This window comes from Seriola dumerili, unplaced genomic scaffold, assembly GCF_002260705.1.
Source record: "Seriola dumerili isolate Sdu_G_001 unplaced genomic scaffold, Sdu_1.0 BDQW01000331.1, whole genome shotgun sequence".
In the NCBI taxonomy this organism is placed as follows: domain Eukaryota; kingdom Metazoa; phylum Chordata; class Actinopteri; order Carangiformes; family Carangidae; genus Seriola; species Seriola dumerili.
The window spans coordinates 11,585,423-11,607,028 of record NW_019174586.1 but is presented as its reverse complement, the minus strand read 5'-3'; the positions used below and the strand labels follow the sequence as shown (position 1 = coordinate 11,607,028).

At 41.5% G+C, this 21,606-nt stretch overlaps 1 protein-coding gene across 1 annotated transcript in view; it reads right to left on the bottom strand.

Annotated features, from left to right (window-relative positions):
- The window catches only part of limch1 (LIM and calponin homology domains 1), a 90,179-nt gene that overhangs the window by 43,516 nt on the left and 25,057 nt on the right, over positions 1 to 21,606 (bottom strand). The window contains exons 2-3 of the mRNA XM_022759969.1: positions 9,467 to 9,537; positions 6,883 to 6,952 (exon numbers count right to left, since the gene is read on the bottom strand). The gene's annotated coding sequence lies outside the window, so the exon portion shown is untranslated. The remainder of the gene's footprint in view (positions 1 to 6,882; positions 6,953 to 9,466; positions 9,538 to 21,606) is intronic.

Here is a 21,606-nt window from a genome sequence, read left to right as displayed (position 1 = left end):
AAAGTGCACAGACGCACAAAATGAAGAGACTTATTTACATGTACACACTAGCTGGTGTAAGAGTACATGCACGGCTCCAATCACACAAACACACTTGAAAACACACTTGTTCTCACGATCCTTTGCCATTTGTTGCAAAACACCTCCTCTGAACCCACCCTGCAGCTTCCTGTGTTTTTGGGACAGCACCATCTCTGCTCTCCTGGTGAGGCAACGCCACCCGCCCACACACACACACACACACACACACACACACACACACACACACACACACACACACACACACACACACACACACACACAGCCAACTCTTTGTCAGAGGGCACAGTAATCGCCTCCTCTGACAGTTTTACTCCAGGGAGGACACACCTACCCTGGGATTAACTGACTCTCACACACTCTCTCTTTCTCTCTCTCTCACACTCTCACACTCTCACACACACACACACACACACACTCTCACACACACACACACACACACACACACACACACACACACACACACACACACACACACACACACACAGCTGATCAAGGTCATATTTGACTTCAAAATAAAGGGCTTTCTGTCCATTTGCATTCAATTAATATCAGTTTGGACTCTATTTAACAGCATTTTCCTGACATCAGAAATGAGTTATTACTTAGAACTTGAAGAGACTCCCCCTGGGTGTGGACAGCCTGCAGGAAGGACTACATCCAAATATGACCCAACTGTCCCAATTGGATGAGGTTAGTGGTAAAGAGTAACAACTGGGAGTATTTATTTCATACAGCGAGTACATAAGCAACCACCTGATACTTATTTACTTCCAGATCACTCATGTCCGACTCTGAGAAACATTTTCTCACAGTGTCGGAAGAATCTGCCGAAGTGTCGGACAGCTTTCCGCTTTTGATATGTGCACTCAGTTAAAACACACAGGATATGATTTTGGAAGAGTCTGGTTTTGAGCATTTAATCCAATTTTGTCTCTAATAGTATAAATGTTCAGGTTTTGGATTATAAACAGCAAAGCACAAAATATGACTGATTCAATAAGCAAAAATTTAATTCTGAAATATTAAATCCTCGTGAAACAAAGGCAGCAGTCAGAGCTCGATAGCAAGAATGAACACAAAAAAGTACAGTACATCTTTAAAAATAGACACCGTCTCTGCTGAAGTACTGAATTTTAGCCGTAAAACCAAGATATACACAGTTCATGTGATTAATAGTCCAGCACTGTTATCTTCAGCTGACATATTAGGAAGTGAAAAAGTTACAGCCAACTTCTTCAGCTCCAACTTCAGCAGCTAAACAATCTCTGTCCTTCATCAGCTGGTATTTTCTAACGGTCTGTGACAATAAACATCGAGAAAAACCTCAACAAATGATTAAACTGGCTTATTTCATTTAGCGGGCGGTTGGAGAGAGAGTGTGTGTGTGTGTGTGTGTGTGTGTGAGTGTGTGCGTGTGTCTCAAGAAGTGAGTAGTGTAACTCGCGGTGAATTTAGAGGTCACTGCCACAGGAAACTGGGCGTCTACTGCAGCGACATGACTGACAGCTGAATGTGTTTGTAGAAGGATTAGGAGGCAAGAGGTGGACCTCCGACACAAAGCCTGTACACTCTGTTAAAAAAAAAAAAACGAAGTAATAATACATTTAGGCAAAAGTCATCCCCTGTGTGGAAATACAAACACTGTGGTAAAATCAACAAGTGAGAAAATTAAGCAATAATTTGGGGAAAATTGTGAGCAAGGGAGACAAAGAACCACGTAAATAACATTTACAACCAAATCTAAACACGTTTCATTGTAAAATCTTTTTTAAAAATCACCAAAGGTAAACATCAAATTACTGAGCCACATATTCCAAGATCCAATATTACTGCCTGTGCTTATACTGCTCATTATTATTGTGTGATTTTATTGTACATGCACGTGTGTGACTGAGTATGAGGGAAAGAAAAAGAGCATTTCTCAGGGAGGAGGAGCAGAGTTCACGCTCCTGATTTTGGATCTTGACAGAGTCCAGAAGAAAAGCTCAGTGAGGATGAGGAAAAGATATTTGCCCAATTCTTTCTGTCCCTGCCTAGGATAACATCCAAAAATAAGACAAAGGGAGTAAGAGGGTGAGAACCCAACCATGCTGCACATTATCTCAAATTTAAATATATATTCACCTCAGGCCTCATTCAGACCAACTTAAAGCTCCGTATTTTTCCTCTTCTCCTGTGTTTTATTTGAAGTGTTGATCCTTAAGAAGAGACATTTGTGGTTTAAAGAACCAAAAACCATCCCAATGTAGTTTTACATCTCCTCTCTCAGGCTTCTGCTTGGAGCTCTAGTAACAGGTCAGTGAGCCAATCAGAAAATAGGAGGCTCTGAACCTCTCTTCTGATTGGCTGACTGAGTGATTGAATAAAAATACAGCAGATTTCAAGTAAAACACTCAGAGAAACCAAATCCTGCAAGGTTTGGATGGTGGGTCCATGTGGGCGGGGTTTGGGGCAAGGCTGAGAGTGGTGACTGCTTTGTTGTGACATCACAAAGTTACAGGAAGTCCTGACGGCTGTTTTTTTAAGGCTCAGTTTCTGAATACCAGACTGAATACTGCAACACAGTGCGACATCATCTGGTCAAAAGCTGCAGCGGCCAATCGAAGACATGCAAGCGCACATTAATTACATGTTGTATATAATGTGGAACAGCAACTGGTTGCAGCTGTGATAACTTTACAGAGTTGTTGTTTTGTTTCTTCGCCATTTTTGTTTTTATTGATTTTAGTTTTTTCACTGAATCAATATTTCTCACAGGAGACAACAATAAGGGTCAAACATTACAAAACAACAGCAAAATTATCGATATCCTAATGACAAATTTCATTATTTTGTTTTATCTTAGTGCTAAAAAACTTGTCTTCAGCTTGACTGAAATTAAATTTGGAGTTGATGCCATGCTTTAAATAGATGTCACCGCACAGATGCTAATAAAGCGTACAATCCTTAAACGCAGGTGAAAATTGAAAATCAATAAAGCTGTAATTGAAGGGGTTTTATGCAACAGTCTTAAGTTGTTTGTTAAATTGTTGTTTTTCACGTCCGTCACTGACACTGTTGCCGTAAACTGGATGTCTGTGAAACGACACCTTTTTAAGCATGTGAATTACTACCATTCACCTTACAGGGCGATCACCAGTGTGTGTCTGTTTACACACTGTAAAACATGAGCATACCAGTCGACCCGGAGACGGCTGAGAACAGAGCACGCAACAACCAACCTGTTCAGAGCAACACTGAGCGATACAGGCCGAGCTGCAGAAGCACTGAGGTAGCTGCTCTAATTACAAAACAGCCCAAACTCCTCAGAGACTCGTTTTCCCATTAGCCCCCAAAACAGGAAGAGGAAGGGGGAGTAGCCTGTGTTTTATTACGATGGGCCAGATAACAGCAGACCCCTTGTTTATATGTTTCTCACCTCTCTAATCACAGCCCCGGGGGGAAGGAGAGAATTATGAAACTCTGAAGTATAAAGGGTCAAACTGTTCTAGCATGAATACACCCAGAAGGTGTGATTTTTCTTTTTTGAACTTTTATGTGTCGCCATCAAACTACTTACGTAAACATGTTGTCTTCAGTGGATGATTCATTTGCCCCTTTGGGCCAATTAGCGATGGTCATGTTATGTTTTCTTGTCTGGTAATTGTCAAGCCTACACCTTTAAATAATAATGTTGTTGTTGTTACATGCATCAATCACTGGTGTTTGAGATAACATGCAAACTACCGGTCACACTAACTAACAAACAGTTAAACAATCTTTAAAATAATCATCAAGCTGAATCAACTTCTCTCAAAAAAAAGGATAAGCTTCATAAAAAGTCATAGATTGAAGTGAAACTGCAAATTCAAATTTCAATTTTGGCCTCTTAAGAAAATTCAGAATCAAATGTTCAAATGCTTAAAAAAACAAAACAAAACTTCAATACTTTTCTGATTAGACTCCATTAGGCCACATTTAAAGGAAAACAATAGAATAAAGCTGCAACAGAAACTGACTCCTCACACAGTTTGAAATATCAGGCTTCTGGAGAAGATAGATAACAAATACTACCAAGATGGAGTGAGCACAGAACCTCTTGGGTTTCAAAGCTCTAACAGGACAATCAATTGTTATTCTAGCTGTGATTGTGCGGTGGGAAAAAAAGGCCAGTAAAGAATGTGGCTGTGTGATTATACGCCAGTTGTAAAAACCCAGAGAAGACCCATTGGCAGCAATTAGTGACGCCACGAGATAAGAAAAGCCATTTCAGCCCAAGACAGACTTCCTTGTCTGTTCTGTCATGCTGTCATCCAATAATACCCAGCTCCCCTTGCACCGTTTGTCTTTAAGTACTAAAACTTCTAATCACCTGTTTTTAAACTCTATTAATACTGACCATAAGGATCTGATCTGTTCAACCTCTTCGATCTGTGTTATTAAAACCAGACTGAGGTTGCTGTAGTTGATATAAATGATGATGTGACATTTTTATAATAAGAGATGAAAAAAGGATGAGCAACACATCTTTGCTGAGGAGTGAATTTTTAGAGCAAGAAATCTCAGAATAAGGCGAAGTAGCATATCAGTAAAACGCCATCGGGCAGATGCGATATGTATCATTCTTAATATTACATTTACAGATGCATTGATTCAACTTCTTCTCTCCTAAAAATGATTCCAAAACTTCAAACTCAGAGGTATCTGTGAATATCGACCACCAAGCTTTAAAATGTGTGTCTCCTCATCGTGTGGAAATCACTGGGATCATTTTTATGTAAGATAATATGAAGCAAAGGACCAGTGTGAAGCTGAAAACGGAGGAGTCAGTGGCCTCTTATTACAATTAATGTGAGTCATAATCAAATAGTGACACTGTCAGAGAAACTGCATTTACATTACTGTGGTTCTGTCACGTCCTGATTCATTTAAGGTCAACATCGATGACGATACCTTCTCTAAACTGGTGCATCAAGAACTAAAGTCACAGTTTTATTCATGATCTCTACTTTCTGTGTATTCTGCACTGCGACCTGTCATGGCGTCATCCCTCAACAAGATTATCAACAAACCTTTTAACGTGAACAAACTTTACGCTGCACTAGGTCACACAATAGAGAGCAAATCAGGAAGGAGAGATTAAAGTACATTTAGCTCCAATACTATCAACTTTCTCTGTGCCTCTGTTTACACATCGGTCCTGGTCCTGAAAGGCCACTTCATCCAGATGAAGGTCCTAGGACATCATGAAAGGGCTCTACTGTATCGCACTGTACTCCACTGAAATAGATCAGTGTTCAGCTCTAATGAAATCCACAGGCTCTCATTCAAAGCAGGAGGCGAACTTCCTTAAGATTCCTGAATAAAACCAAAGACAACAACAATGTACAATATTCAGCTCAGGTTTTTGAGGCAGGGCATCTACTGTTTTTACTGTACACCAAGTGAGCCGTGAAGGGCTCTGTGTCACACACGGCTGCTGATGGACACCTTGGCTGTGGTGACTGAAACTGACCTCTCAGCTGCAGGTATCTGTAATCAAACCCTGATAACACACCTGGTGGCTTCAGCAGTGCAGTGGTTCCTGGAGAAGTGGGTATACTCTTAATTTATCCCCCTTTTTTTCTTTTCTTTTTTTTTTGGAGCGACCTGTCCAGCAAACGATAAATGCCCTGTGTTATAAACAGTGACATGTGACACTGAAATGTTTGCACATTGTCACTTAACTTCTGCTGCTTGACTTCAGGTCATGAAATCGACATTATTCACAGAAGACATGTAGGTTCTGCATCAACACTGTCCCACAGACTGTAGGTTTAGACAAATACACCATTATGTATTTTGAGCGAACTATTCTCCCGCTTCCTTACTGTCTCTTGTCTCTTGGAAAAGCTGATTTGCAAAGATCTTGTAGCCACCATTTGTCAAGGGGCAGTTTGCAAACATCACTGGTCCTTCACAGGCCTAATGCATGAATATAAGATATATTCAACCTACCTTGTATGTTCTGCACTACACCACAGGGTACCACTAAATCTGCACATTGTCACTGTATGTCTCCAGTCTTTGCCTGGGGTGAAACTGTAGTTCAATAGTAAACTCAATTTGCTTCCTACACCACACTGGCAAAGAAGACAGCAGTTAATTGGAGTTTGAAACTATCAATAAAGTTCAGGCTGGATGGGTTAACTTGCACAAATAAGTTGCAAATGCAGAATAATGGTCACTGTTGCTGCTTTGACCAAAAGCTAAAAGAGTATAGAAAGTTCATCTTTGTGAGGCTCCAAGCTCTTTGCTTGCCGCCGAGTCACAAAGATCCGGACAAATCAGTTTCCTATGAGGGAGGAACTGCAGGGAAGCAACTGTTTAAGTGTCTGTAAGAGTGTCTTTTACGCGCAAATGTTCCTTATAAAGACGATCGACTACCAACACGCTAACTCGTTTTCAAAGCTCCTCAGGCCACAGCTTGTTGTTGTGTTGTATTTTCTCTCCTACCACGTCGTATGACGGACAGATTGTTCCATCCAATCACCTGCCAAGTATCTTTTTGAAAGCGCTTGCCCTTTTCCCAAACAGTTTCCAAAGAAGTCGTCCCAGATGGTTCTGTGTATCAAACCATCTGGTGCTGAAAGAGTTTCAAAGTCCAAAACATATAGGCTACACAGTAATCTGGAATCAGACATAAACAATCATATATGAAGATTTGGGCTGCAGGGTTAAGGTCAGCGCTCTGCTTTGGAAAGCTGCGCAGGTATGAAAGCCCTGATCTCAAGTTACAATAGCTTAAAGACTAGTCCTCAGCTTTGGTGGAAAAGCTGTAAATGTGGGTTTAAAAAGGATGAGAGAGAGTAGAAGACTCACCAGGCCAGCGATGGGTGTCGGAAGTCTGTTAATTTTCTTCACCAGGCCGGGTTTAATGGAGCTCAGCAACCTAACAAGAAGCCAGACAGGGAAAACGACATCACAAGCTGAATTTGAATAAAAAAAAAAAAAAAAAAACAAGTTACAATGTCTTTAAAAACTTGTCTTCATGACAAGTTAGGGATATTTGCAAAGTTGGAAGAGAGAAAAATAACTTCAGGCAAAAGAGATAAAGAGTGTGTGTGTGTCTTCAGAGAAAGGAGGGGGGACAAAAAGGGAGTCAGAAACATTTCTGACGGTCCCACAGTAGCGTCTGGAAGGTTAATAACCACACAGATCCTAAATCAGAGAGGAGAATCACTGCTGCTCCTTCCAGCCCCAGGGAGCTGTTAACTAGTTCCAGTGTACTTCATATCGCAGTGGCATACACATGTGAGGAGACATGTCCTTCTGCTGTCATTCATCACTGCACACACTTATTTTTATTTTTTTTTATTTTTTTTGGAAGACTGCAGCACATTCCTACAAACTCTACCAGCTTGTCAGTCATGAACAAGCAGTTTCAGCGTTCCCGCCTCTCCCTCTGTCTCCAGTTTCATCTTTTTGTGTGTGTTTTCATCGGAGAGGACACTGTAACGATTCAGGCCTGTAAAAAGGAAAAACCCACCCTCGGATACTCTTACAGTATTAGATATCAGCGGTCCTGTGATGTTCATGGCATTCCAGCAATGAAATGCTGTCGTTTCCCCTTTTAAGTGAACCCTTTTCCCTCCGTCTGCCTCATCTACTTCACCTCAGTTAGAGATTTCCTGCTTTATGTTTCCCAAAATAACTTTCAACAACCCCAGGAGAAGGCTGCTCTCGGCACTACACACAGTATGTGTAGGTGGGCAAAGCGAGCAACAGTGAAGACAATATTTCCTTTCTTGAAAAATGAGAATAATGCTGCAGTTTTCTTTTCAGCCCCCCCCCCCCAAGTTTCTCCCTGTAGGACTGCTGAGCATCAGTACAGATGGTTTTTATTTACAAAATAGATTTGGAGAAAAATCGATCAGTGCAGTTTTACTTGAGATGGAAATAACTCAGACATTAAAACCTTTCCTTTTATTCCCTGATAATTAGATCCTGGAGAGCGACAGCACCTCCAGATGCTCCGTGATATTCCAGAAATTCCAAAACCAGTCGGGACTCTGTTAAATTGGTCCTGATGTCTGTATTCACAATAAGGACAGTGTAAACACTGGGCTTGTGTAAGTGAACTTGGCACAGAGGAATGCAGAAGAGAGAAAGTGCGAGGGTCCATGTGTGTGTTTTCAGTCTCATTTCAGCACCTCAGCTCGTTATTAGTGGGAGGACAAGAGTTCAAGTGTCACACTGGAGGACAATTCAACAGGACGCCAGTCTCTCTGATCACTGAACCGCAGCGTCGCAACAGCTCCGCGGACGTATGAGAGGGAAAACCCGTTTGACCGCTAATGTCAACTTCTAATTAAGTGTAGTTATTCTAGGTTCGTTTTCTTCAACTTCCTCTGAACTGTCAGGATGTAATGATACTGAAACGAACACTCTGAAAAATGCAGAGCCTGAAATGTATTTAAATGGGTCATTGCTGTTAATTTAATAAAAGAAAAATGCAGGAAGAAAATTAGTGAGTCCTCACTCGACCTATTTGCGAACATGACTCGCTTTGCACGCCCGCTCACAGATCTTCCTTTACCGTCTCTTTTTTAAAAAAAAAGGTACTATATGTAGGTTTTTGCTATCGCTACATGGCCAACGTTAGCATCAGCTGTTTAATTACCTCAAAGAGTCTAGAAGAAACGATGCGAGTTCGGCATCAAACTTCATTCCTTTACTCACCAAGAGCTGTCTCCAGCAATCAGCCAGGTGAATTTTAACTCTTGTTTTGCTTCTGTTTCTATCACATCTTTTCTTCTATTGAAGTTAGCATGCTAACAAGCTAGCCCTGGCTACTTTGTGACACTGAGTCACTGTAGTATCCAGTCCTCAGTCCAACCTGAGGGGATGAATAGTATAGTTAATGAGTGTATTCTACCCCAGTGGTTATCAAAGTGGGGTCCTGGGGGTCCTCAGCAAAAAGGGCAATAATTTATTCTCACTATAATTCCATCCATCAGCAACACAATGACAGAATGTATGATTGTGTTGGTCATGGGTTTCAAAGACTTTCTGTAATAAAAGATCTAAAAGCTAAAAACCTTATCAGACAGGAGTCCATGGTCTAATTTGTGTCAGTTTTGGGATCCTTGATGTGAAAAAGTTTGAGAAGCACTGTTCTAACCTTCTAGTCTTGTAAACAAATCAATAGATCAAGCTCTTGGCAAGCAACCATTAACACCATCATCACCACCTCCCGGCAAGAAACCAGACTTGGTGGCAGAGAAAACTTGCATATAGCACCTTTAAGTCACTATGGAAAACCGAATTATTTCAAAATAAAATCATAGTAAGAAAGCTTCATTTCCCCCAGGAGAATAAGAGCAACAAAAATAAAAGCTTAAGATACAGAGAGTAAACAATTTACATACTAAAGATAAAAATAAAGGTGGTAGTCAGAACTTACTCGCATAGCAGTATCCCATTCTCCAAACCGCCTCTGAAATCTTTGTCACCGAAACATCTTCCCGTCACAGCCTAGAGAGAGAACAGAAGGAATGAGTTAACAAAATATGACACCGAGAGGATCGAAAACAAAAACATCATTTCAGTTTCCAAAATCTAACGCCTCAACGCACGAAAACCAAGAAACAAGTGCAACAACCTTTATCGACACTCCTCTCACGTCTCTCCTTCACAGTAAATCCCGGGAGTGGTATGGAGAGGAGCACAAAGAGCTGTCGGCCGTATATCAAGTCTCTCTCTGGTTAACAGTGCTAAACGCTAACAAGCTTGACATAAGCCGCAATCATCCTGACCAAATGGCTCTTGCAGGCTAATGTGTTGTGACAGGGGATTTATCGGGCAATAGTTGTTCAGACCCTCTGAGGAGGAGAAGCTGCCTGTTTGCATGTATTTGCATGACTATAGTGCATCGTCAGGTATGCGTGCTCATTTGTGGACAAATATTACAAAACATATAGATGAGTCTTCTTAGCTACAAGCTATTTAAGTGCACAAAAAACCCTTGGCCAGCATACCTGAACATGTGCCAAAAAAGTACAAGCTTCAGTTGCAGCATAGTTTATTAAATTGCTTGTTTTCTGCTCGTGGTGTTTGAGCTTCAGCTGAAGTTTATAACCTTTCGCCTTCAGTCCTGCGAGTGAACAGGATCCCACATGAACACACACAAAAAAACTTTTCAAGTGCAAACATAAACACCAACAGTGAAACAACTGCCTCCCACTCAAAAAAATATCTGCTGTTGCAGCACTTTTAGCACCAAGCCCACTTAAAATCCATTTATTCACACAAACACTGGCAGACATGTGGCCATAAAAAAGGAGGGACCCCTTTTGGACTAACGGTCTGGAAGCCAAAACAATTACAAGATTAAATTTCCTGAGAGTTTCTTTTACATTTATTTGCACAGCTGTGGTGAAAAAAAAAAAAGCGGGGAGCTGTAGAGCGTCTGGGCCGGCTGTGCGTTTGTGTCAGCTTCTTGGCTCGTCGTGGAGCCTGGACCTGTTACAAAAGAAATGGACTGCTGTATGTCAGCATGTAGGCCAACGGTAGGCCTCATTTCTGCCGCTGAGGTCGCAGTGAGGCGTCATGTTTGGTGTTATGGAGCTGGACAGACAGAGAGGCAGATAAAGATAGACAAACAGAGAAAACCAAAGTGGCACAGACTTTCCCTGTGTGCTGACATTTAGTTATTCACGGCCACCATTCCCTACTGCGGCAGCACTTGTGAACAGGACTTTGTGCGCCTGCTGCTAAACGGCACAAAAGCGATGAGTGAAGCCCGAGTGTGAGACCTCAAAGTCTGCCTCACAGTACGAACATATGGTCCACAAAACCCACGTTCTATGATTTCAGTATCTGAACTTGACATGGAGGAAGACATTATATCATTTGTTGAATTAAGCATCAACGGGCAGCTAGGTGTCAAACTTCAAAGGCAAAGAGGAAATGCTGCTAAAGGTTTTTTTTTAATTTTTTTAAACAAAGAAACTGCATTGATTTCTCCATCTGCTCCTGACAATGCATTTATATCTAAAATAATATAGTTTGATATCCGTCCACAGGCAACACACTCTGCCCACCAGCTCCTCTAAAGCCCAATAATCAACACCCTTCATCTTGTTTGCTGATCTGTACAAAAACCGAAGAATAAAAACATAACTTTCTGGATTTACAGAAGCATGTGATGGAGTACAGGTGTCTCTCAACACAGGCTACGCCAAGTTCAGACTCTTGTACTTGGTTGAACTTGACATGTTTAACAAGTTTAGTCCAGACTCCCATGGACGTGGGGACTGCTTGCAGTTGGAACAGCAGCGTTCTTGCCAATATCAGCAGCTCAGCTGGGTATTACACTTCAACACAATTGTTCCTGACTGTACTGTGACAAAATAAAATGGGAAAAATGGTAGTGAGTGTAGTGAAAAATACACGACATAGATAAAAATCTAAAGAAACCCAAAATGGACCGCACTGACTCTGCTCCTGTTTGTTTATATTTATTCTAGTTTTTATTGAAATGTGGTTGTATATCTGAACATATAAGAAACCTACTGTTGTTAAACTGTCCAACAAATCAAGTATTTATTATGTACTCAACTTCATCTTCCCAGGAAAAAACTGGCAGCAACAAACATTATATCTCAATATCTCTCCCAAAAATTCATCAGACAACAGAGGCCGCGGTGAACTAAGACTGTCCTCCCGGGACGACGGTGAACATTGACTGGCCGGTCGCCTCAGGAGCTCGGCAGAGAGCTGCTGAGATAACTGCCGGTCTCACCCGGCAGGTGGGTTCCTCACATCTCAGTACTTGATCTGTAACTGATGACATTTCACAAGTCTGCAAGAACACAAGTACAAGAAGAAGAACGCAGATTGAGAGAGGCCTCGTGTCCTGGTTGGGCGGAGTCACTTCCTGGAGTCTTGTTGTCATTTTAACCTTTGGTTTTGTATAGATTAAACATAATGTGTTAATTACTGATCTTCAGAGGTTCTGTTGGGTGGATTTTGTCAGCTGTTTCCCTCCTGTTTTCAGCCTTTATGCTAAGCTAAGCTAAGCTAACTGGCCACTGGCTCCAGTTACATATTTATATGCAGAAGTGATAAAGGTGTCAAACTTCTTCTTCTAACTCGAAGTAAGAAAGACACATTTACAGTCTGGTAGAGCTAGTCTAACCTTAAAAGTTTATGTGGACTATTTAACACAGGCAGCATAATGTCGCTAGACTGCAATTTATCAGTTAACAGAGAGAGCAGCAGGATTCATAGTAATTATCTCCCTCCTCTCCTACCTCCTGCCTTTTCCACTGAGCTTCAGTCTAAAGTTACTTGGCCAGAAAAATGTCTTTGGCTCTGCCCCGAGAGGTTTAACTTAATCAATATGATTAATTCTCTCTGCAGATCTGCCACACAGGAATAACTTGTGAAATAAAAAAAAGGTGGAGTCTTCTGTGTGCAACTGTATGACTATATGACAGCAGACTGCAGATCCAGCTATTAGTCAATAATATTTCCACATTTGATTCACTCAAGAGCGACATTTCCAGATCTTATGTTACACAGTGATATTCTGTGGTCTTGTACATGAAGGAAAAATAATCCCAGATCTTCTCTCTAAGTGTGCAATCCCAGGATTAATACATTACAGAATATCATTCCCTGGTTTTGCTCATAAGAAAGTAACTTCTCATGCTCTGATCTCAAGATTCGGCGGCCTAGATACTTTTATATCTGCAGCTTAAAAAACTCTGCAGCTGAGCAGATGACCTTGATTTAGATGCTCCTCGATAAATGTGTCAGATGGATATTGGTACTGTGCTTTCTAAAGCCAGATGACCCTTTTACTTCTCTGTAGTCTAGCAGTCACTGTTACCCAGAACCCCCTCGCCACGCAACAAATATGGTCAGGCTTTGATCATGTCTTGCTCACGAACGTAAAATCGCTGAGAAGAAGAATGCAGAGGTTCAACCTGTGTGCTTTGAGTTACAGAACAGCCTCGATGACAACTAGGTCAGCTCCTCACCAGCCTTGTTAATGAGTCTGAGTGCACAGGGAGATTATAGTGTCACACCACCTTTACGAAGATTGGTGTGCAGTTTGAGGGCAGAGATCAGAGTGCAGCAAAAGAGGGAGAAAAACTCTGTAACTCTTCTGAATAAAAAATCCTTACGCCAATAAATGAGGCTTAGAGGTTTTCTACAGGTGGTATTATAACGTTCCAATTGGAAACACAGAAACTGCTCATACTCATAATTTCATAAGAAAAATGAAATTATGAAACCTCAAAATCTGTCTTCTGTATTTGAAATATTTTTTCCACATCCAATAAATCCCAATCACTGGCCTCCGGTGGGCCCGAACCTCCAGGTGAAACCCAGTGTCTCAAAGGTTAGCTCTATTAATATTCTGTCCTATGGGGCGCATGCACATTAACATAAATTACACACTTCTCTTCTGGCTCATGGCACAGTCTGAACTGTAGAAAGTGGAAGGGATTCGCTTTTCACATTATCTTGCTGCTCTTTGGCAGCTGACTGCAGAGCTGCTAAGGACCGTGATTCATGTACATCTGCTGCTCCCATAAGTATCATCCTGAGCTAAAGAGCACACGAATCTCCTGTCCGAGCCAGAGGCAACGCTCAGTTTGAGAAAACACATAATTGAGCAACATGTAACTCAGATCTGATACATTTCATTGTTATCTTTTTACATTTTAATTTCAATTAAATTAAATTTATTTGAAGTGTTGATCCATAAGATGATATATATTTGTGATTTTAAAAATCAAAAACCATCTCAGTGTAGTTTTACATCTCCTCTCTCAGGCTTCTCTCTGGAGCTCTAGAAACAACAGGTCTGTTAGCCAATCAGAAGGGAGGAGGCTCTGAGCCTCTCTTCTGATTGGCTGATTGTTTTCTGAGCACTCCAATAAAAATACAGCAGATTTCAGGTAAACTAAATCCTGCAAGGTTTGGATGGTAGGTCCAGGTGGGCTTGGGGCGTGGCTGAGAGTGGTGACTGCTTTGTTGTGACATCACAAAGTTACAGGAAGTCCTGACGGCTGGTTTTAAGGCTCAGTTTCTGAATTCTTTGTGCATTTCTCTGTGGATACTTTCTTTTTATTATTATGTAGAAACTAGACCTGCTGTATAATCAAACAAGACATGGAAATCTACCTTTTTACAACATGGGACCTTCTGGTAAAACTTAACCAGACCCTCCGGCACTCACTCAGGAGACTGATTGGCCGGTGGGCTAACAGCATATGTGTAGAGAGCGTTAGCTTGCTGACTGATAAAACCTCCTGATTTACAGAAGGAAGCTACAGCTACAACGCTATAAAAGTTTAGGTAGCAGATTCCTTTTGCATGCAAGGAAGTGCTGTAGGTTAAGTGCACAGTGTACAGAAAAAAACATAAAGCCATTTGAAGTGGCCATTAAACACTAAATCAGAAATCCCAGCAACCTCATCAGCATCATTTCTAGTAAAGGAAGTAATAAAATACCCACAGATGACCACCAAGACTAATGTATTACCATTTCCTGATCACAAAACAAACATTCGTACAGGAAGATTAAGGTAAGAAAGAGTCTGAGATAGATGTGATGCTGCTGGTAGAATTTAGAAGAAACGTTTTTAAAAAGACACCTCAATGGAAAGATGCATCTGAAAAACACTAGACAATTCTGCATGTGTTTTCAAACCACCGTGGGGTCATATGAGGGAACTCAATTAAAAAGAGGAATGTGTCGCCTTTGTTGTTTTCAGTGGAATGTCGCCTGCATTGTTTCACAAACAATCAAAAGATGCTGGTTGGCTTTTCTTTTTTTTTTTTCTCCCTCCTTTTCACTTCCTTCCTCTTGGAAACCCTTCATGTCCAGACTGAAACCACTCTCATGGATTCTCATGTCCAGAGCAGCCATCACTATCACCACAAAGAAAGGAAGTCTCTGTTGGTTTAGAAATGCATGAATGAACTTTGCAGAAGCAAATGTAGCTTTTTGCCAAATCCTCTTCCCCTGAGGGAGAAGTACTGTGTGAATTTTTTTCTTTTTTTGCTTTGATGAATTATAAAACAGAAAAAACCCCAATGAAGTTTTAGCATGAAAACTCCCAGGAGACATTGCTTTCATGTTCTGAGAGATAAAACATCACTGTGATGAGAAGAGACTCCTCTACAGTGAAATCACGGACCACAGCTCGAAAGACACTCACGTATCGTTGCCACTAGAAATACCAGTTTTTGAACAAGATACAGCTGAAACACTGGTACCGCGTCTCAAGTCACAACAACAGGCAAATCAAGAGCTTTCCGTCATGACACTATCAGTACTCCATGTCTGAACTAGCTTAATGCAACCCCTCCACCCTGAGGGCCTTCCAAGGAAAACACATCTATGGCAGCGCGGCGGTAATCTCAGAGGCCCCGCATTGGACGGCTACCTGTCCCAAATTAACGACCAATAACTCAAGGTTTTGCAGACAGGCTGGTTTCCGTGACTTGGGGAAGTAAAACACTACTTACTTCAAGGCCCCGAGGCGAAGTGCGATCAGCCTGTTAAAGAGTTGACAGCTGTGAGCTCAAGGGCTGGCAAACATAAACAGAGACATGTGCTCCCAACCTACAGGCTCGCCTTACCGTCACACGCCTGCTCTACAGACAAAAGCCTTCTACTTTACAAGATGTTGTCTTAAGGGTGTTGCATAATCCTGACCGAATCCAACGCCCTGCGTCCAAGTTCAAGAACACATGTAAACACGTCTTCTGGCCTACAGCTAATAATCTCATTAATTCAGTTTGGCAAGAGAACTTTAATCTGTAAATGCTTCTGGTTCCGCTTAACAGTGCAAAAACAACAATGTGCAAACCTGGCCGTGCAGTAACACTAACTTCATGACATGAGCAGGAGGAACAGAGACAGACAATACCACTGATGCATCATTTGTATAGTCTAGTGTCTTCTCCCAGCAAGAGACTGAACAATAAAACCACTCAAATTATTCTATATTGCAGAAACTAAATCAACACAGAGACTCAGACTGAGCCGCTGCGTCTTCATCATCAGACGAAAGATAGAAATCTTGCCTTTGGCTTTTTGAGAAGTCGGATTTGATGAAAAAAAAGAAATGTCCCAAGACAAACAAAAGTATTGAAATTGGTAACATCTGACTCTTCATATGGGGAGGGGATGGGGGCGGGGGGCTTTGGCTGAGAGTCCCCTCAACTTATGGAGCCTCAACAAGTTCAGCCAAAGGTCATGAGTGGTATCTGCCTGCGATCAATCATCCAGACCTTTTCACAAGCGGCCACCGCTGCCTCCGCTGCGGGGATCCTCTATTGTGACTGTGGACTGTTTGCTCTGCGCTCGGCGCGCTGGCATGTCGGTGGATGGACTGAGGGAGGGAAAGCGGAGAGTGGGGAGCTGGATGGGGGAGATCTGAGAAAGCATTTAAACTAGTCAGCTTCTTATGTTTTTAAGATTATTTTGTGGCACTTTTTTTGCCTTAGACAACAACAGTAGAGTTCAAGAGAGAGGACGGGACATGCAATCAAGGTTTTCAGCCTGAAGTGAACCGGGGAGTTTAGTTACTATATATGATATGTATCCTAACATCTCTTTCACCCCCAATTTTGTATGTTTTATGTTTCCTAGAATACATTACAAATGAATACAATAAAAAAATACAAAACATTTGAGCAAATAGTGAAATAGTGACTCCAGTGTGCATCTATTTTGATAAATAATTAGTCGTTTAAGTCATTTTTTTTTTAAGTTAAAATGCTAAATCTCCTTAAAGATTTGCTCCTTTTCTCTGATTAATCTGTCTAATCTAAGTCGTGACCTTGTGTTCTGGGAAACTGTGACCAAAGAGATCAAACAATTCATCAAGAAACTACATTGTTCGATAATGAAAATCATCTCTAGTTGCAGCCCAACATAAAATTGATTTTCCATCTCACTGAAATCGCCCCTGAGCGAGACAATCTGCACCTGTTTACCTACAGGAGATCAACAGAAATGATCACACAAGTTATACAATAAAGATGCTACAAAAACATGACAGAAATACAGATACAAATGCTGTTAGAAACTCTCCTATCCAGACAGCAGGCAGATGTAACTTAAGGCATCTGGGGCCAATGTGGGTCTGGAAAACAGAATAGCTTGTGTATCTTTTTCCTCCTTGCCTAATTTTAGCATGCATCATGAGGTTTCCCTGAGTTGGCAGAGCTTTTATAAGATTTGGGCTAATATCGGATCATGCCCCTAAAGCCCGCATGGCAGATCACCACTAAATCACCGCAATCAGTTGCAGATCCAACCATTCACCATGTCCGACTGATCTGGAGACCGTGACGCCAGCAGTGGAGTAAAGCACATTCACACAGTCTAGAGACAAATCTATGTGAACTCTGACTGGTATTTATTAACAGACACAAAGATTCACGGACCCTCCCATTGGACCACATGTATAAAAACTCTTCACTCACTCACCCACCCAACCACTCACCCACGCGCTCACAGACACACCAGCACAGACGTTTGATGTCAGCGTGTGTTTACAGGAGGCCGACTGCAAACATCCCAGTTTTTATTTTGGCGGGAGCTGAGACAGACCGCTGCGAGGAAGCAGCTGAATTCTTAAATCAAGCGAGCCGAGCTGGAACCACAACGAAGTCGCTGCCCAGGCCAGAGACAATGAACAAAAGGGTATTATGAAACAGGGATCATCACAGGTAATGACAGTTAATAGAGCATAATTGGCAGGGTATTATAGAGTGGAATCAGCACTGGACCGCAACAGTCCAATCCCAGAACTGGACCACGGCTGCTGAGGGGAATATTTATGTGGTGATTTGATGACAGGCGCCTAATTAGTATCAATCTGTTGTGATAGATGACCGTGTTTCACAGGCTAAAACTTGCAATAGCTAACATCTTGAAAGACCACCTCAAAGGATAAGAGTAATGACCTCTGTCAGAAAAGTAGACCTAACATTAATTCAAAAAGGTATTCAGCTACAAAAGGCGTCATACCGTTTTCTAACAGAAAGACAACATAAGAAAAATTACGCGTGGGACAGAAGGTTATGCAAGACCTTTGTACTGGATTAGCACAAGTTTACCATTCACATGTGCCAACCACTCGCTGCAGGCAGCAGCAATGAATTAGGTTGATTTGTGGTCGTTGAGAGCACAATAAAGGGAAAGGAAGACATAAATAAGTGTGCTGGTCAACAGTGGAGGAAAAGCACTCTGAGCCAGATCAGTTTAACACAAGTGCAATTTTACATTGTTTGCAGAAACAACATTTTAAGTGAACACAACCAGATTCTTTGTCAGGAGTTTATAGTGTATTCAAGTTTTTACAATATCTTACAGTGAATAATGTGAGGAGCGAGCTTGACTCTGGATCAACTCCTTTTCAAATTCCTCCCTGATTTTCGTGTATTAAAAACACAAACAACAATTTCGACTGTTGCGCTTTCGTTTTAGTGAGAAAAGCACAAATGTTCCCAGGCACACGGCGAATCCTGTGAGAGTCATCTGGCGTGGGAAACCTTACACAACCCCCCGATTAGTCATGTACTGCTCCCACTCAGCGAGACGCACTGGTTTCATCTGAGCAGAAGCTACATTGTATTTACATGTTGGACTGTAACTGTCATCTGACACTCACCAGGAGAAGCTGATGCCATGTTCTAGAGCTGCAACGATCAGTCAATAAATCAATTAGTCCCCCCAGAGGAAATTAATCTGCAATTAATTTGATTATCAAATCATTTTTAAGGTCATTTTCAAGCAGAAATGCCAAATATTAGATGGATTTTACATCCTTTCCATCCTGTCTTACATAATAGTAAACTGAAAATCTTTTGGTGTTGGACTGTAGGTCGAGCAAAACGAAACATCTGATGACGTCCCTTTGGGCTTTATTGGTTTTATGGACCAATAAAAAATAATCATCAGTGCCAGCCCTTCTGTATTCAGTATAAAGGGGCAGGAAGTTCAGGTTCTCACTGAGGATGATGATTGAGGTTAAAGGAGCTATTTGTAAGTTTTGTGCTACATAGCTAACGTTAGCATTAACAGGTGTTTAGTCTAGAATAAACCTTGTGAGTTCAGCAACAAACTTCATTCCTTTACTCTCCAAGTGCTGTCTCCAGCGGTGGAAAGCAATGCCAATGTTAATTTTTGTCTCTATCACATCTTTTCTCCTAATGAAGTTAGCATGCTAACCAGCTAGCCACGGCGTGTCTCCTCAGTCTCCGGTAGCAACTCACTGTAGCCTCCAAAATGCCGTAAACAGAAACACCAAAGCATCCTCTGGCCTTATGTTCAAGTTTATGCAAAACAGACACTAGATTTGGATTCTGTTTGCCGCTGTTTATTTTAACCACAACTAATGAGACCGCTTCTTCTTCCAGAGCAACAGAGAAACATTTTAAACAATCAAGGAAAACAACACTCACTGTCACGCTAATTTGGAGACGCTAAATTAACAGCATCCCTGGGACCACTTGTCTGTCAGCTGCACCGGCCTGCAGGAACACATCTCCCCAGAGCGAGGCTGTTTTCAATGTCACACCTTGCATCTGTAGAGACTAGCCCACTGTTGACCTGATGGAGCTCTGAATGAAAGTCCGTCTGCTGTTTGTGTTCACACTGTAAATCTGGAGACCACCTGGAAGTCTGGCCCACATGTGGCTGAATTCCCTCACTACAATATGTCACTGTAGACCTTTTTTTAACGGATGAAAAAACACTTCACTCTTTCAACACAGACAGAAAAAAAATATAGAAATAGAAAGTTAATATACTCTCATATGTTCGATATAAAAACGAAAACAAAACATGGACAGAAGGCAGACAAGATGAAATACTGCAGATGAAATACTTCTAAGGTGGGTTTACTGTTCTCATTTTACAGTGTAGTGTGTATTGCATATGTTGTTATGATTATTAAGACTGCTCTCCATGATGCAATTATTCTGCAGTTTCGTTCATCAGTAAACTTGCACCAGGGCAGAGATGATGTGATCCCCTCGAGCTCTTGTGTCTCCTGTTGTTTTGACACGTACACATCAAAGCGCTCGACTGCCAGACCTCATTTAAAAAGGTGACAGAACCAGCTTATTATCACACAGCCACACAGCTTTGTAGCAGCGTTTGTAACTGTACATCACAGCTGAAGTTCTGGTGCTGTGTACACTCCTTTATAAACCCTTCTGAACATTCACTAGTCATTTGTGGGAAACATTCTTGCTCTAGTTATTGTCGGATTATTACGAAATCATATAAAAACTACAAAACACATCACAGAACGCTAAGAGTTACACTGTGGTTCTGTCTTTAAAGGAAATGTTCAAACTAAATTACACCACCTTTTTCCCCAACTTAAAGTTATTGTGCAGAAAAATGTTGGATATTTCTTTTCAGTGAACAGAAAGTCACCCTCTCAATCAAAACCAAAGCACCAGATGAGGCCTGGCAGCCTTAAAGGTCCAATATAGTAAGTAAGTATGTTCATGTGATGTTTGATTATAGATCAGGTCTAGGTTCTATATTAATACTGTGAAAGTATCAAAGCCTCAGTCCACAGAGAAATGCACACAGCCTGTATTCAGACACTGAGCCTTAAAACCAGCCATCAGGACTTCTGTAACTTTGTGATGTCACAACAAAGCAGTCACCGCTCCTCAGTCACGCCCCCAAGCCCCGCCCACCTGGACCCACCATCCAACCTTGCAGGATTTGATTTCTCTGAGTGTTTACCTGAGATAAGCTATAGTTTTATTCGCTTACTCAGAAAACAATCAGCCAATCAGAAGAGAGGCTCAGAGCCTCCTCTCTTCTGATTGGCTCACCGACCTGTTGTTCCTAGAGCTCCAGAGAGAAGCCTGAGAGAGGAGATGTAAAACTACACTGAGATGGTTTTTGGTTCTTAAAACCACAAATATATCTTCTTATGAATCAACACTTCAAATAAAAACAGGAAAAGTGTAAAATATGGAGCTTTAAAGACAAAAGCTGCCATAATGTTATATCTTTTGTTTTTTTTGTTTTTTTAAGTATAATGTACATAAGTGCTGGCTACCCTGTCTGTAGCGCTGTTCCATGTCACTGCTGATAAAATCCATGTTCCGTTCTCGAGAAACTGATCAAGATAACATTAAGTTTTTATATCCAGTTAATGCCGACCACTTATTCTTATCAACCCCTGCAGACAAACATGTCCGCAAGCAAAGCAAGTCCGTCACCTGCTCATGATTAGGAGGAAAATGTGCACACCACGCAATGTGTGCGCACACACACACACACACACACACACACACACACACAACACACACACACACACACACACACACACACACACACACACACACACACACACACACACACACACACACACACACACACACACACACACACACACACACAAGCAGAAGCTGTCATATTCAACTAAACACTCTGTGACAGTAATTCCCAAAGACAAGCGAGGAACTTGGAGTTGGAGAAGTTTTCCAGACTTGGCTCAGCTTTCACCTCTAACTTCGACAGAGCGATGAATCAAA